This window comes from Triticum urartu, chromosome 6A, assembly GCF_056163025.1.
Source record: "Triticum urartu cultivar PI428250 chromosome 6A, HENAU_Tu73, whole genome shotgun sequence".
Lineage (NCBI taxonomy): Eukaryota > Viridiplantae > Streptophyta > Magnoliopsida > Poales > Poaceae > Triticum > Triticum urartu.
Window position 1 is genome coordinate 447,145,466 of NC_141878.1, and position 16,441 is coordinate 447,161,906.

Below are 16,441 nucleotides of genomic sequence, written 5' to 3' on the forward strand. Positions count from 1 at the left end.
GCTCACCGGACTTGAGCTACAGGCGGCGGATGGACGCACGGAGACCACCGGGGCGTAGCCCGTGCTCTGCCGCATCCAGAGGAGCAGGTGGGTGGCCGCGGGGGTGCCGAAGGTCGCCGGAATGGAGCTCGCGGCGGCGGCCGAAGCTCAGGCACGAGCGAGCATAACGCTGCGGTGTGCTAGGGAAGAAGCTGGCGGTGTCGTTGGCCTTCTGGGATCACGCTGAGCACAGTCACGCGCTCAAACGCTGGCGGCAGCAGCTTTGGCCGTGGTGGCGACATGGCCGGTGGAACAAGGCTCTCGGCTGCGACGGCGGAGCTAGCTAGAGGAAGAAATCGACATGGGGGGTAGAGGGAAACGATGGCGGGGCTCACTGCGAAGTCGACGAGAAGGCAGCGGCTCAGGGGAGGCTCTGGAGGCGACGGAGCGACAGCTGCGATCTCGTACACCCGCGGTTGAGGACGACAGAGGCGAGGTCGAAGAAGTGCTTCCGAAGATGCGTGGCTCGGTGGAGAGTACGAAGACGGCGAGGCAGAGACGCGTGGGACGGAGAGGGAGCGAATGGGTGGCTGTGGCCGAGGCGGTGCACGAAGGCGCTCTGTGACACGTTCGGGTGCGGGCGGGAGAGAGAGCAGAGGAGAGGGAAGAAACGGGGGGAGAGTGAGGGGGTACGGGGCTGGCGTGTAGCGTCTTCCAGAGACATCTGGGCAAGCAGGCAGAGAGGAGGTGGTCGGGTGCGTGCGTGCGCGCCGCGGGCACGCGCCTCTTGCCTACTAGCACGAGGTTGAAGACAGGGGAGGAGTTGGGCTGGGCCGGCTACAGTACTGGGCTGCACAGGTGGGCTGCAGGTAAGCCAGGTAAGTCCTCTCTCTCTCTCTTTTATTTCTGTTTTTCTATTTATTTGCTCTGTTTTGATTTAGTTTATAAACCAAATCATTTTTATAAATCCTAAAAATATTTGTGGGCAGTAACTGAATTAATTTAGAGGCCCTCAGTAAGTTTCAGAATATTTGGAGCTACCAAATGTTTTATAGGAATTAATAGCTCCAATTCAAATACAATATGAGTTAATTCAAAAATCCATAAATGACCTAGAAAAGTGTGCACCATTTTTGGCAGAGGTTCTAGAATAATTCAAAAATCATGAACTTCTCTGAAGGGCATTTTGGGTTCATTGATAATATTTTTATTTTGATCCTAGTTGCATTTCATTTGGTGCTAGTGTTTTAACATCCCCATTTCAAGTTTAAGCAAAATTTAAACATGATGCAACAACCAAGACTAGTCACAAGCAAAGATAAAGCTAGGGTTGTGACAACTCACCCCCACTAAACAAGAATCTCGTCTCGAGATTCAAGACGTGAGGTAACAAGATGGAGGGGACACCAATCTAACACGATCTTCATGGTCCAATTGCCATCTCGAAGAAATTGATTCATTGCTTCATATTGATCTTTGACATCTTTGCTTTCGAGATCTTCATCCAACATGGTGATGACAGAAAGAAGCTCTACAAGAACCGATCTTCTTGAAGATCGAGCAACTCAAGATCAACTCATGGAGTGAGATGTAGGAACATCTCTTGAGTTGAGACATAAAAACACACATCAGGTGGATGGAAAGAAATAGATGAAGAAGGTTCAATTTGGTAGGCAAGAATCCCACACATAAGTAAGACATTGCATAGGTTTCAAATTAGAGACGAGGTAATTGCCATGATTCCATAACGGGACACCTAGGGGAAGGTGACTCGTAGAATTATTCCCTTAAGTGGCAAAAATAATTACTTTTGATACAGAGATCATTGAAACTCTCTGTACCAACCTAAGGCAATCATAATCGATCATTTCAAGGAGTTCGAAAGAATGGCATACTTGGATTAGAATGGATGATGTGGACTACCTTGTTGAAGACAATGCAAAGGATGATTTTTGCTTACCATCGGAAGTAGATGGGACCCATGGTAAGCCTACTTTTGAATATGACCCTGAATAACAATTACTGAAAGTGCAGACCATAGCAGAATGGCACAATGGCAAGTGCAAGCTGGGAGCCAAATGCAAATGCTGGGAATGTTCCAACCATCATATCTGCCTGAGATTCAGATCTAGTTGGTAACAGGATACTTCAGACTCAACATGTCTGAAAAGAAGAATTGCAACACAAATCGACGAGATGCCGTTGCGAGATTCTCGAGAAATGAACTACGATAGCAAGTTCCAAAACATGAGCTGGTTCTGCTACATACATGTGAACACGTTGTCCCAGACAAGCATGACCACATAGATAGTCTTACAACAAGCACTACCAAGTTCGGGTGGAAACCATCATTGAGGATATCGAAGTCTTGTGCATTACCATGGATTAGCAGTTACCTTCTTTTCCTGGAACAATTCAATCAGTGGCTTGGTGTGCTAGGGAATACATATGGAATGGAGATGACCAGTCTATCCAACCACAGAATACTTTGCACATGCTTGACTGACTTGGGATGATTCCAACAGGAGCAAAACAAACTTTCTCGAATTCACGGCGGCAACTTGCTTCAAATGCACACGAACTAGAGGAAGTCACTTCTTTCATCCAAACATATACCTCAAGAATGGAACATGAAGGCAATGCTTAAAAAGTTTACAACACTATGTTCAACACGAATCATGGACGAGATAAAATGCTGCTGATGGGCTCAACAACAAGTCATTGTGATTTCCATATAAATGGAATTCCACAATTATGTGAACATGGTGATAGCATTGGTCAGAACAAAAGATATAACGGAGTATGCTCGAGGAAAAACCACGACTAAGAAAACATTACGAACATCGTTAGTTCGGATTTGATTTGAGGATAGCCCACACTCAAATCAAAGTTTTTGATAAGACAATAGGTCCAAGAACTGATCACGGGGACCAATCGATGAAGATATCATCTTTCTTCAACACACACGAATATATCCCTTGAAATGAACTAAGCTATGAAAGCTTTTATCTTCCAACTCTCCAAGTTGTTGTTTAGCTTAACCAACTAGCTCAAGGTATCCAACACAGATTCTTGGAGAAAGAGTGGTTTATAGGAAAACCATTTGATCACGAGCTCAACATAATGGTCAGGGGACAACCTGGTGATACTTCCAACAAGATATTCGGAAAATCATGGGCCACCGATATGTTATGAAGATCAAGAATAATCTTGCTTTTCAAGGCAAGACGATATGATCAAAAAGAGCAAGGGTTTGACAAAATCCTAACCCATCGATCGAAGAGTGCACCAGGAAATATGGACTAGTAGCACGATCAATCTTAGGAGGATGTCTCATTAACCAACATGCTAAGAATGAGAGTGTTGTCCATTAACAACCAAGCAACAGGGTTGCTAGGAGTATTGATTTCACACATCATGTCGGTGTACAAAAAGAGGGGTACACTTTTTGTACCCCTATAACTGTGCATGGGCAGTCTGAGCCACGGGCACCACCACACTGAGCAAGGCAAGGGAGGTGAGCCAAGGTTAGGCCGAAGCTCAGGAGAAGCAGGACGACGCCAAGACCAAGACCACAAAGAGCAAAGGGGACGAAGCGGACCCCCCGGCAAGATCCTTGCCGGGAGGCGGTTCTAGCAAACCCGGCAAGACCCTTGCCGTGGTAGCTCGCCCCACACCCACGGAGTGAGTCACTTTTGAGTCCACTGCCCCCATGGGGCAAGGATTCGGGAGACATCCCCGTAGTGGCATGCAGATCTTTGTGAAGGCATTCAAGATCAGATACACCCTTTAGAAGATGATGATCCTTGGCGGGATCCTAGCCAAGGAGGACCACAAGGCCCCCGGCAAGAGCCTTGCCGGGGATGACAGCAGGTGCCACGGCAAGACCCTTGCCGGGGCCCCAGCAAGGCCCTTGCCAAGAACACCCGTAGGGCCACCATCAGGCCCATGCCAATCAAGCCTCCACCGCCATTCGCACGCGGCTGCCGACCCAACCAGCTGGGCAGGCACCTGCGTGGCGGCATGCGAATCTTTGTGAAGACCCACCACTGCGCCACCTCAGCTGCCTGCCTGCCTACATGGCACCGCGGGCACCGCTGGCCAGGGCGCGTGTCGACAGAAGAGGGAGCGGCGACGAACGAGACAGGGCTCTCCCCCGTCCTCGATAAAGCAAGGACACCTGGGTAGGACGCATTAAATGCGCCTTGTCATGTAATGCGGGGGATAACCTCGCATCACTGTTCCCTTTTCACCTCCTATGTGCCACTGTGGCTACCCCTTCTCCTATAAAAGGACGCCCGAGGCGATCAGGAGAAGGTTTCGGCTTTTTGGAGCTCCTCACGCCCCATAGCTAGCTCAAGAACACAGATATACAATCCACCAAAGCAGGAGTAGGGTTCTATGCATCCTCGCGGCCCGAACCTAGATAAACGAACCGTGTGCTATCTGTTTGATCCGCTCTTCTCACGACCCCGCACCCCGCAACCGTAGTAGGGATTCTTGTGATCCCATAGGTGTCATTCCCACCGACACATCACGATTCCCTTGTCTGCATTCCGATAACAATAACACGAAAACTGAGGAATGAACAATGATGGCAAGAAGTATCACTGCGTCAAGAATTCATAAGAGGTGGTGCAATTCTCATGAAAATCCTGAGATGAAGAGGGCAACACTCCAAGGTAGAGCAGAACAAAAGCTGGATTGGCATTTTGATCTGCGGAATACAACAGCTTCGACCCAATCCTAGAAATGAAGAAGGTACCGGAGTTTGTTTATCCTAGTCATTCCGGAATAGAATGGCTTGACGGACCAAAAGAGTAAAAGGTATCGATGAGCATGAATGCATGACATGCTCTTGACTATCAAATGATAGACATAGGTCAAAATACAACTAAAGGAATCAACTCAAGGGAACATATCACTTTCTGAGTTGTGAATGTATAGATTAGTATGTCGAACAAGTTCAACATATTTCTTCTGGATAACCCATGCAGAAGGGTAGGACTAGCAGATTCATAATGCAGAATGGAGAACTCATCAAGAGCACTTTGGTTTCGATCTTTTGGTTCAAAAGAACTTCTGCCATGTGTAGTTCAATGTATTTGGAAGAAGGAAATACCACAGACCTCGAGGACTATCCCAAAGGTTACTAATATCCTAAAGGAACTAGCAAACACTATCAACATGAAGTAAGTAGGGTGAACCTCGGGTTCAAGAACCCAAGAATAGAATGCCTACTAACTAAGTGGCATCACGGAATGCTTTCGAGAATGATGGCCAAAATCATCACACTGGGAACACAAAACATGGCTAGATTACTAGGTGATCCTCTAAGACACCTAGGGTCATAATAATAGCTCCAACATATATGTCGAGGCAACAGAGTACCTCAACTCACCGATTAGTGTGGTTAAATTGGCCCAAAGAAACATCCGGAAAGGAAAGAAGGGAGTTGCAAATGCATCATACTATTTCGAAACCTGGGATGACTCGGACAGCATAACGGCTTGTAAATGCTCAAAAAGGTTTGAGACATCCTGCAAAATAGTGGCATGACCACTCCACATCACAATATCAAGGTTCTGAGGCCAACTATGAACATACGAAAGTAGTAGAAATTGAACTAAGAATTGAATCCATCAATCCTAAGAGTCTACGGATTAGTAACACGTGATCATGATAGAAAGAAGAGAAAGCCTAGTTTCTTAACCCAGTAGGAAATATAGGATGACCCGGATTAGAAGGGCATAAGGTAAAGGAGTAAAAAGAGCCTTACGTTCCCTTCCACAATCAATCCCTTATATAACTAAAGCATTTCTAGACTCGACTTCGACCAGTTTGGCTTGGTAATTGTCGGATCACGGGTTCCGGCAAAACCCTCAAGGTTTGAACAGTTAGGTGCGAGCGAAGGTTTTCTCCCTATCGATCCACGCCCTAGCTCTCTAAGATCTCACAGACGAACTCGACGAACTCACAAGACAAAGACACAAGATTTATACTGGTTCGGGCCACCGTTGTGGTGTAATACCCTACTCTAGTGTGGTGGTGGTGGATTGCCTCTTTGGCTGATGATGAACAGTACAAGGGGAAGAACCGCCTCTTGAGGTTGAGGTGTTCTTGTGCTTGGCGAACTTGTGCCGATGAGATGCCTCTGAAAGAGTTCTCCCTCTCGTATTTTCGTTGTCCCCCTTTTCTCTCTCTGAATGAATTCTCTCTCTACTGTGGTGGCTAGTTCTACTTATATAGGCCCTGGTCCTCTCCCCGAATATTGAGCGGGAAGGGAGCCAACAACGGCCAATTTGAAAGGGGATAACTAGTACAGCTTATCCTGACAAAAGTAGTCTTCGCCTGCAAAAGGCTCTGGTGGTGACGCCGTCTTGGGCTCCATGGTGACCTCCGTCTTGCTGTCCTGCTGGTCTTGGTCTCCATGCACCGATATGGAAACCTTTCCTTGATGCCTTGGTACTCCGCGCCTGCGCTTTCCCCCTTGGCACCAAAGACGAAACAAGGACGCTACGCGCGCTGGCGCCACCTAGCGCCCGCCTGGTCTCGATCATCATGGCTCACGTCACAAGGACCTCGCGAGGTTTTCCTTGCCTTGTTCTCTCCGCCCCTCGTGAGCCTGCTTGGCAAGGCCGCTCCTAAGGAGGTCTTGCGTCGTCTGCCTCGTGAGGCTTGGCCCCTCGCGAGGGTCTTGAATACCTCGTCGATGAAGATGGGTCATACAGACCTGCTAGCTCAGCCACGCCGTGGGTCGCAGGCAGGCAAGTCTCGAGACCCCCGTTCCCAGAACGCCGACAGTAGCCCCCGGGCCCAAGGCGCGCTCGGGCTTGGCATCGAGGCGAAGCCAAAGGTCAAGCACGGAGCACCGCGGGCCCCAAAAGCCTGCGGCCTCGGTTGACGTGTGGCGGTTGATTGGACGTGGGCGTCTCCACTTCCCCACGCTTCCTCGGCAACTGCCCGACTTGACAAGTCCCTGCGACATGCAAGGAAAACCATCATTACCTGTGACCGTGGGGGTGCTGGTTGGCCTTCTCCTGCTATAAATGAGAGGAAGGGGGCGGAGCACCCGTCCCCCACTTCTTCCCATTCCACTTGCTTCTTATCCCCCCGCTCTACTGCTAGTAGCAACTTCAATGGCGCTGATCTGAAGGTTCTCAGCTGACGAGAAGGGAAAGATTCCCCTCGACATGCCGGCGCTGCTTCCATCGAAGAAGAGTTTGGTCCACTGTCGCGATGCTGCGATGATGCAGGTGGTGACGATGCCTTAGTGCGAGCGGCCTCCTCCTGGGTATCCACTGCCCTTGCATAGTCAAGCCAAGGGCTCGGGAGGAAGGAGCAATGAGCATCGGTGCGCGCACTGCGGCCAAGGTCGATGCGCTGCGGTGACGAGTGTCGTTGCTCCTGGAGTCCATGATGTGGATTCCTCACACGAGCTTGTGTTGTGGGCGACGATGCCCCCAAGCTCATGGATCCGCTTCCCGCACTTCTTCTCTGACGTGATGCCGCCGAGGGGGCCTCTCGAACTCTGGTTGCAGCACGCCGACTGCGACGCTCCGGCGGTCGGAGCAGAAGTTGAAGCAGTCTCCACCGGCAAGATCTTCATGACCCGTGGCTAGGGCGAGGTTGCACGGGTTTGCCATGCGGAGGGCGCCCTCGCTATCCACTTCGAATACGACAGCGCCTCCATGCTGTTCTTCAAGGTCTTCGATGCGGAGGGTCGCCGCTTGGAGTGTTGCCCCGAAGGGGTGCGCCAGGATGAGGCACGTCACGCTCGCAGCTGCTCCAGCAGCATCGACTCTTCGGAGTCCAGCGGTTCTCCCGAGCTCTACAAGACTCCGGAGATGAGCGACGACAGCTACGTGCCCTCGAGCTCTCGTCGCGCCCTGAGCAGGGCCGCAAAGTCCAGCCTCCGCCGTCGCCGATCTGGATGGGGTTGGCGCCGGGCTCCCGTGGCCCACTGTTGATGATCGCGTCGGCCGCGGGGGCGTGTAGATAGGATTCTCCTAGGTTCGTCGCGCCCTAGGAGCTCATGTCTTTTGTTGATATTATCCCAATTATGGAAGCCTTGTGAGCGCAAGTCCTATTTAGGCTCGGTCTTCCATTTTCAATCTCGCGACAGCTTGTTGCTCTATGCTGACAGGTCCCAGTCCCCAGGCAAAGCTTCAGCCGTCGCTGGTATGCCAGGTCGCGTGCCATGGTCAAGGCCAGGAGGTGAGCGGCCCGAGGTCTAGTAAGAGCTCCTGAGGTGCGATGCTCAGGGGGTCCCCTTTAGCGCTCAAGCAGCCGTGGTAAGATAATAAAGGGAGGCGACGTTGCCGCAACAGGGACGCAGCGAGCGTGTCCCCTAGGTTCCAATGATTAGTTGATCTAAGCTCATGACTTATCTTGGCGGTCGGGGGTCGATTCTTCGTGATGCGCCAGACCTGTGCGTGAACATCCGCAGCGTAGCTAGGTCAGGCCCATACGAGCCTTCCCCTTTCCTATGCTCTCCTTTGTGCTCTACGTCCTCAGGTCCCGGCCCTCGAGCTAGCTCAGCCGCCGCTGGTATGCCAGGTCGCGTGAGGCCAGGGGGTGAGGGCTGGAGAGCCAGTAAGAGCTCCTGAGTCGCGATGCTCGGGAGCCCCCCTTTTAACGTGCAAGCAGATTACTTGGAAGAGGTGGGAGGTCGCGGTGCCTCCTGGTGTCATCCTCGTGAGGTTCCTGTGAGCCAGCACAAGGAAGAACACGATCTACCGTTATGGTTACCAGCCTGGTGATGGTTGCTCCGTGAGGGGGTGAAGGCATTGAGGGCCCGGTGAGGTGACGTGCGCGGGGCGTGCCGCGAGCCAAAGCTCGACCGCTCAGGTTTTTCGACGTGGCAGGGACGGACCCGTGCACCAGCGCCGTGCCGGCGTGAGGAGGCCCTGTGGGAGGCAACGATTGAGTAGTAGTAAACATAGGTATATTAAACATGAGAGTAGCAGGCTTAAGAAAGTGCATGGGAGATACGTGCCACTGGGTCAGGCCTGAGCCGCTTGGGGATGATGTAGCCCGAGGGGCGCTCCCAACAAGGTAAGTTAAAGACATAAAAAGGGATACATGCCATAGGGACGGACCCACGCGGCCTGGGAATGATGCAGCCCGAGCGGCGCTCCTAGCTAAATGAACTTGGAAAATGTCACCTGGTTATGTTGATGAAGGAGAGTTGGGGCAGCTGAAGGCGCACAGCGAAGGGGTTGCTCCTCACGAGCCATCGGGGCCCTGAGCCTCAGGAGGCTTTGGGGGCTCAGGTGGTTCCTTGAGGACCATCTTCATCTCCATTAGGATGGCGTGGTGCCTGGCCTCCTGAGCCGCTAGGATGCGCCGCAAGTTGCGCTGGTAGGCGGACGACACGCTCGGCAGGCTGAAGGGCATGCGAATGTAGTTGTGTGGTGGACCATCGCAGCGCCCCATGCGCGAAGGCCAGAAAAGCTCCCGAGAAGCGGCCCTGTTGAGCCCTGAGACGTTGATGCAGATGCGCAGCCCAACATCATCGTCTGGATGGGAAGCTGCGCCTCTTGAGCGGCGGTCGCCGCGCATGGCCCTTGCGTCTTGCAATTCCTGGTGGTCTTGGTGATGAACTCCTGAACGGTGGGTGATCCTTGCCCTATGCCCTCCTGAGGGAAACGCGCCGTGAAGCACGCCTCCAAGTGGTACCCAAGCGCCTCCCTCATGATGTGGGCAAGGTCTGAGGCCTTCCAGAAGAAAGCCCCCGAGCCCTGCCCGAGAAGGGCGCCGGGCGCGCCTTCCTATGCGATGGAGGGAGGCGCCCTGGGAGCGGGCACTGATCCTGACAAGGCTCCGACTGTGACGCCACCCTCCCGAGGTCCTGCACGGCGCAACTGCTTCTTCTTCTTCGGAATGACCTCAGGAGGGCCCTCGCCGTTGCTGTTGGGATCGTCGACTGCTGTGGCTTGGAAGGCACACTCGAGGGAGCACACCACATCTCTTTATTCACATGGGACCATGATGATCCCACCGCTTCCCAGCATCTTGAGGACATTGTAGCCATGATGGGTCACCGCCATGAACTTGGCCAGGACTGGATACCCGAGGATGGCATTGTACGGCAGACGAATGTGCACGACGTCAAAGTCGATGAGCTCGGTGCGGTAGTTCTTGTGTTCCCCGAAGGTGACAGGGAGGCGGACCTGCCCTATCGGTGTGGTGGAACCGTCGGTCACTCCTGATAAAGTCCTGGTAGGCTAAATCTGGTCATATGGCACTTGGAGGTTGTCGAACGTGTCGACGGAGTGAACGTTGAGCCCTGCACCGCCATCGATGAGGGTCTTGGTAACTTGCATGTTGCTGATGACTGGGGAGCAAAGCATCGGGAGGGCGCTAGCGGTAGCTGCGCACTTGAGCTGATCTGCCGAGTTGAACGTGATGGGGCACTGGGACCATCTGAGCAGACGTGTGGCTTCGAGCTTGGGGAGGACTGCATTCACTTCACGAGCAAACTGCTTGAAGATACGCTGTGAGGCTGGGGCCTGGGCTCCGCCAAAGATGCAGGCGATAGCACGCGGTTCCTAGAAGCCCCCATCCCCCTCGTCTTGATGGTGTTTGTCATTCCTTCTTGGCGGTGGCGGCATCGGAGGGAGTCCAGCATTGCCTTGAGGACGATCCTCACGAGGCTGAACCCTCAGGCGCCCTCGCGAGGCTGATCCTGCCAGCGGTCCTCACAAGGCCGGTCACGCCACTTCTGGCGCGGGCCATGGTCATCCCAGCGTCCGCCACCACATCCTCCTCCTCGGCCGTAGCCCCGATCGCCGCACTTGGGGCATCGACCGAAGCGTCCTTCACGAATGGCTCTGAGCTCTTGACAGTTGCTGGTGTTGTGGGTATTCAGGTTGTGGAAGGTACAGAACAGACGGCTCCTCTTGGATGACTCTGGTTGGTCTCTGCCATGCTAGGTGACTAGTTCCGCTACGAGCACGGCTGCTCCCTTGCGCTTCACGTCCTTGGCCTTGGATTTCTTCTCCTCTGGGTCTGCGGCTGGGAGCTCGAGGAGGGAGAGGCGCCCCTCCTCAGCTCTTGCACACTTGGTCACCAAGTTGAACAACTCCAGGGACATGCACAGCTCCTTGTGGATAGCAAGCTCTTCCTTCATCTTGACGTCGCGGACGCCATCAGAGAACGCAGAGATGATGGCCTCGTCCATCACCTTGGCGATCTTGAGGCGGACGTTGTTGAAGCGCTGGATGTACTTCTGGAGGGTCTCTCCCGGTTGCTGCCTGACGTGGCGCAGGTCACCCGCAGCCGGTGGGCGGTCGCAAGTGCCCTGGAAGTTGGCGACGAAGCGGTTGCGCATCTCGTCCTAGGAGGAGATCGAGCCCGGTGGCAGGTTCAGGAGCCAGGAGCGGGCACCATCCTTGAGAGCCATGGGAAACCAGTTTGCCATAACTTTCTTGTCTCCGTTGGCCGCTTTGATGCTCATCTTGTAGAGCTGCAAGAACTCCGCGGGGGTCGGGGGTTCCGTCGTAGCGAGGAGGCAGATTCGTCTTGAACTTGCCCGGCCAGGCGACGCTACGCAGCTCGGGGTGAAAGCGCGGTAGCTGGCTGTGGTCACCGGGGCCTGCCTTGCAGGTCGATCTTGGTCTTGATGGGGTCCGCACCCTGCCGCTACAGGTGGCGCGCGGTCTTGCCGCCGGAGCCAGTCCTGGCGCGGTGACGCGAGGAGTGGCGGAGCGTTTTCTTGTGGTCGAGGGACTTCTTGACAGCTTCTTTCTTCGCGCGCGGGCTCGAGACGCGGCGGGTCGCGTCATGGAGCCGTGCGCCTTGGCGCCAGGGCGCCGTCTTGGGGCAGAGGTGGTGGAGGCGCTCCGTGAGCTACGTCGCCCGTAGCTGGCGAAGGGCGAGGCGGAGAGAGGGACGGCTCAGGGGAGCCCCCTGCGGCGCGGACACGCTCGGTGATGCGGTCGAGCCAGTCCTTGTAGAGGTCGTCGACCGGTCGGTAGCGCAGGAGCTCGTGCGCCATGAGGAGCGCGGGCTGTGCGTCCATGGGAGGGCGACGTGCATGGGAAGAAGAATTGGCCGGGGTCAGCGATGGAGTGGCGGTGCGACCGTCCCGCCGCACCGAGGGGTGCAGCGAGGATGCTTGCTGCTCGTTCCCTGCCGGGCCGGTGGCAGCATTGGCCGCAGGTGACAGGGAACGATGAGTTGGCCCGTTGATGGGAGCCGTCTGAGTGATGCGGGCGGCCCGGCAGTCAGCACGAGCGCGGCACGTGTCTTCCATGGAGACGACGGAGCAATCGGCACGGAGCGATGGAAGGAAGCTTGGGCGCACCCCTACCTGGCGCCAAATGTCGGATCACGGGTTCCGGCAAAACCCTCGAGGTTCGAACACTGGAGTGAGCATGAAGGTTTTCTCCCTATCGATCAACGCCCTAGCTCTCTAAGATCTCGCGGACAAACTCGACTATCTCACAAGACAAAGACACAAGATTTATACTGGTTCGGGCCACCGTTGTGGTGTAATACCCTACTCTAGTGTGGTGGTGGTGGATTTCCTCTTGGGCTGATGATGAATAGTACAAGAGGAAGAACCGCCTCCTGAGGTTGAGGTGTTCTTGTGCTTGGCGAACTTGTGCCGGTGAGATGCCTTTGAAAGAGTTCTCCCTCTCCTATTTTCGTCGTCCCCCTTTTCTCTCTCCGACTGAGTTCTCTCTCTACTATGGTGGCTAGTTCTACTTATATAGGCCCTGGTCCTCTCCCCGAATATTGAGCGGGAAGGGAGCCAACAACGGCCAATTTGAAAGGGGACAGCTAGTATAGCTTATCCTAACAAAAGTAGTCTTCGCCTGCAAAAGGCTCTAGTGGTGACGCCGTCTTGGGCTCCATGGTGACCTCCATCTTGCCGTCCTGCTGGTCTTGGTCTCGTTGCACTGATATGGAAACCTTTACTTGATGCCTCGGTACTCCGCGCCTGCGCTTGCCCCCTTGGCACCAAAGATGAAGCAAGGACGCTGCGCGCACTAGCGCCCGCCTGGCACCTACCTGGTCTCGATCGTCATGGCTCACGTCATGAGGACCTCGCGAGGTTTGCCTTGCCTTGGTCTCTCCGCCCCTCGTGAGCCTGCCTGGCGAGGCCGCTCCTGAGGAGGTCTTGCGTCGTCCGCCTCGCGAGGCTTGGCCACTCGCGTGGGTCTTGAATACCTCGTCGATGAAGATGGGCCATACAGACCTTCTAGCTCAGCCACGCCATGGGCCGCAGACAGGCAAGTCTAGGGACCCCCATTCCCAGAACGCCGACAGTAATCCTACAGGCAGTCAGGCTCTGATACCAAAGCTGTCAAGACCCCAATCCTAAGTCACACCGATCTAGCATGTAACACATCATATCACTTTGCGGCCTCACGCACGGTATTCCCACAGGTGCCACCTTACCTGGCCCGGGAGCGTTTGCGCCTTTTGGCTCACGTATATGATAGTGTCTCTAGAATCCATATGACAGAGAACCCGGTCCGACACGACTAGTCGTAAACCCAAAGTGGCACTAACTTACAGGGACATCATACATGACCCAGCAACGAACGTGTCGGTCATTAATGTATGAACCCAAGTCGTAGAAAGCGACAAGGACTTAAAGTAACAACACGTGACATTTCCCCGAAGGGACAGACACAGGAACAAAGGACACATGCCGGCTAGCCTAAGTGTTTCGGAGCAGTAGCAAGCTACCATGGCTTAGTGGAAGCACTAGGAGACATTTCCCGATAAGAGAGGCTACCAAGAATAAACAACTAGGTTGTCAGATCCCACACATACCAAGCATTTCAAAATCACACACATGATGTGCTCGATATGTGCAAATACAAGATGGCATCACACAAAACTCTATGACTCAAAATATTTATTCATTAGGCTCTAAGGAGCCAGATATTACAAACATGGGTCTGATGACCCAGCATTCAAGTCATACAAGCAATAAGCACATGCAGAAGCCTAACTTGTCTAAGTACAAACAACTACAATGAAAAAGGCTGAGAAGCCTGACTATCTACAAGAACCTGTCGAGGGCACAAGATCGTAGCTGAGGTAACAAGCTAAACGTCGAAGTCCACGCGGAACTACTAGCGAGACTGAAGTCTCTCTGCAAAACATAAATTAAGAAAATGTGAGTACAAATGTACCCAGCAAGACTTGCATCAGATCTAGCTACATATGCATCAGTATCAACAAAGGGGGTGGTGGAGTTTAATTGCAGCAAGCCGGCTTTGACTCGGTGGTTATCCTGAACTACGTCTGCAAGTAACTCTTTGAGGTGGCGCACACGAGTCCACATATTCACCATATCAATACAACACTATGGCTCCGCTCCCGCCTCCCTACGATAACGCCACCCATAGCACTCACGCTTAACCCATCGGCTCCTGCCTCCCTACAAGTCCACTCCTTAAGCCACTGCTCCGCACGTGATGACTGACCGTGAACTTCTACTTAGTCTTCACCAGAAGGTGGATCGAAATCACAAATGGGTTAAGCGTCAGTTTGGTTCACTTCTTCACAACATGACTACCACACACAATGCAGTGAAGAAAAACCACTACTACCTCCATCAAGTCTTCGGTCGCACCTGGGCAATCCTGTCACATCTGTATGGTGAAGAAGATCTGAAGAACATGGGTCTCAAAGAAGATTTTGACTGGTCTGCAACTCCACCGAAGAAATTCAAGAAGGTCAAGGTTCCTTCTCTGGTGGCCAGCTCATATTCTTCCACGAGCGACACTGATGAACATGAAGATTTGGACGACACCGCGGCAGGCCCTACATCAACAAACGACCCCAACAACGCTGCGCTCCTTCATCAACTTGATTATCTTCAGGGGCGTTAGTCCTCATTTTCGATCCTTTTGGTCATTCGATGAAAAGGGTGAGAAATATGAGTTAGTCTTCAAGTGGGTCTACTATATGGGCGTTTTTTTGCTAAGTTACAACTCTCGTTCTTCTGAAACTTTATTGGATCGAGTTGTAATATTAAATCCGATGGTGCTCTGATACTTTTGATGCACTGTGCTCTGATACTTTTGATGCACTATTCTGCATCCTTATTCCTCGTTAATATTATTGCACGCATGCTGAATTTCATCAGGCACCATATTTTCATCATGCATTTCAAATTCTTCATATTATATGCTAAATGCGTGTATGAATTACAAGATATAGGGGGAGATCTCCATGATTCAACTCTTCAAGTGTGCATTGCTTCAAAAGCAAATTCCTCACTATGCACATCTTCAGGGGGGGTTCTTTTATATCTTGCAATCAAATTCCTCAATATCAGTAGTTACACTTCATATGTTTATCCTCGTTGAAAACTTAACCTATATTGTCATTAGTCACCAAAAAGGGGTAGATTGTAAGTGCATCTAGTGCCCCTTAGTGATTTTGGTGTATTGAAGACTTCTAGGTTAAGGGACTAATGCGTTTGTGAGTGTACACAGGTCTATAAGTCCATGAGGAGTTTGATATTTACAGGAAAAGTCGACCCCTAAAAATAAATATCTTCGACTGAAGATTTTGATATTTCTGAAGACTTTCATGAAGACTTTGAAAGTGAAGAAATTGGTGTGTCCGTGAAGACTTGATATTCATGCGAGGAATATGAAGCTTGAAGACTTTCGTTTTCATAGTTTTGTTTTTTCTCTTTCTTGAGTCATAGGAAACACTGTACTGTTAAAGGGGGTCGAGGAAATACTAAGGAAAAATTTCCATGTGATGCTCAACTCAAAATCCTACACCTACCAATCCCTTCGAGTGAATCCATTGGAAATCTCATACAGTTCAGTCAATTTCTTCAGTGACAGAGACGAAGTTCTTCTGGTCTCTGAGGAATTTCTCCTGACTGAGGAGTTAGGAATTCGCCAATGCGGATTGCCTACACAGTGAGGAACATGATAGCCCTGAGGATTTTGCTACTCAAAATTCCGACCGTTGCTCTGCTACACGCCAGCTGTCCCAAAATATCTATCCACCTAACGGTCATATCATTGAAGGGCATTTATGTCTTATCATGTCGGGCTGCTCCCTAGGCTATAAATAGCCGCCCCCTACAACCACTAGTTGGTTGGCTACTCCGAGAGAAACTGACACTTGTCATTTGAGAGCAACCCATCCTCTGAGGACTTTGAGCGAAAATCATCAAGTGAGGAAAAACCAAAACCCAAAACCCAAACACCTACAAACCCCAAGTGATTGAGCATCATTAAAGAGATTGATCCTGCATGGATCCGACGCTTGTTACCTTTGAAGAGTGTGCTTCTTCCAAACGGTTAGGCGTCATGGTCTAGAGCATCCAAGAGGAATTGTGGATCGCCGAGTGACCAAATTTGTGAAGGTTTGTAAGTCGCCTGAAGACTTACCACGAGTGATTGGACGAGGTCTGTGTGACCTTAGTTCAAGGAGAATACGGTGAGGACTGGGTGTCCTGAGCTGCGTG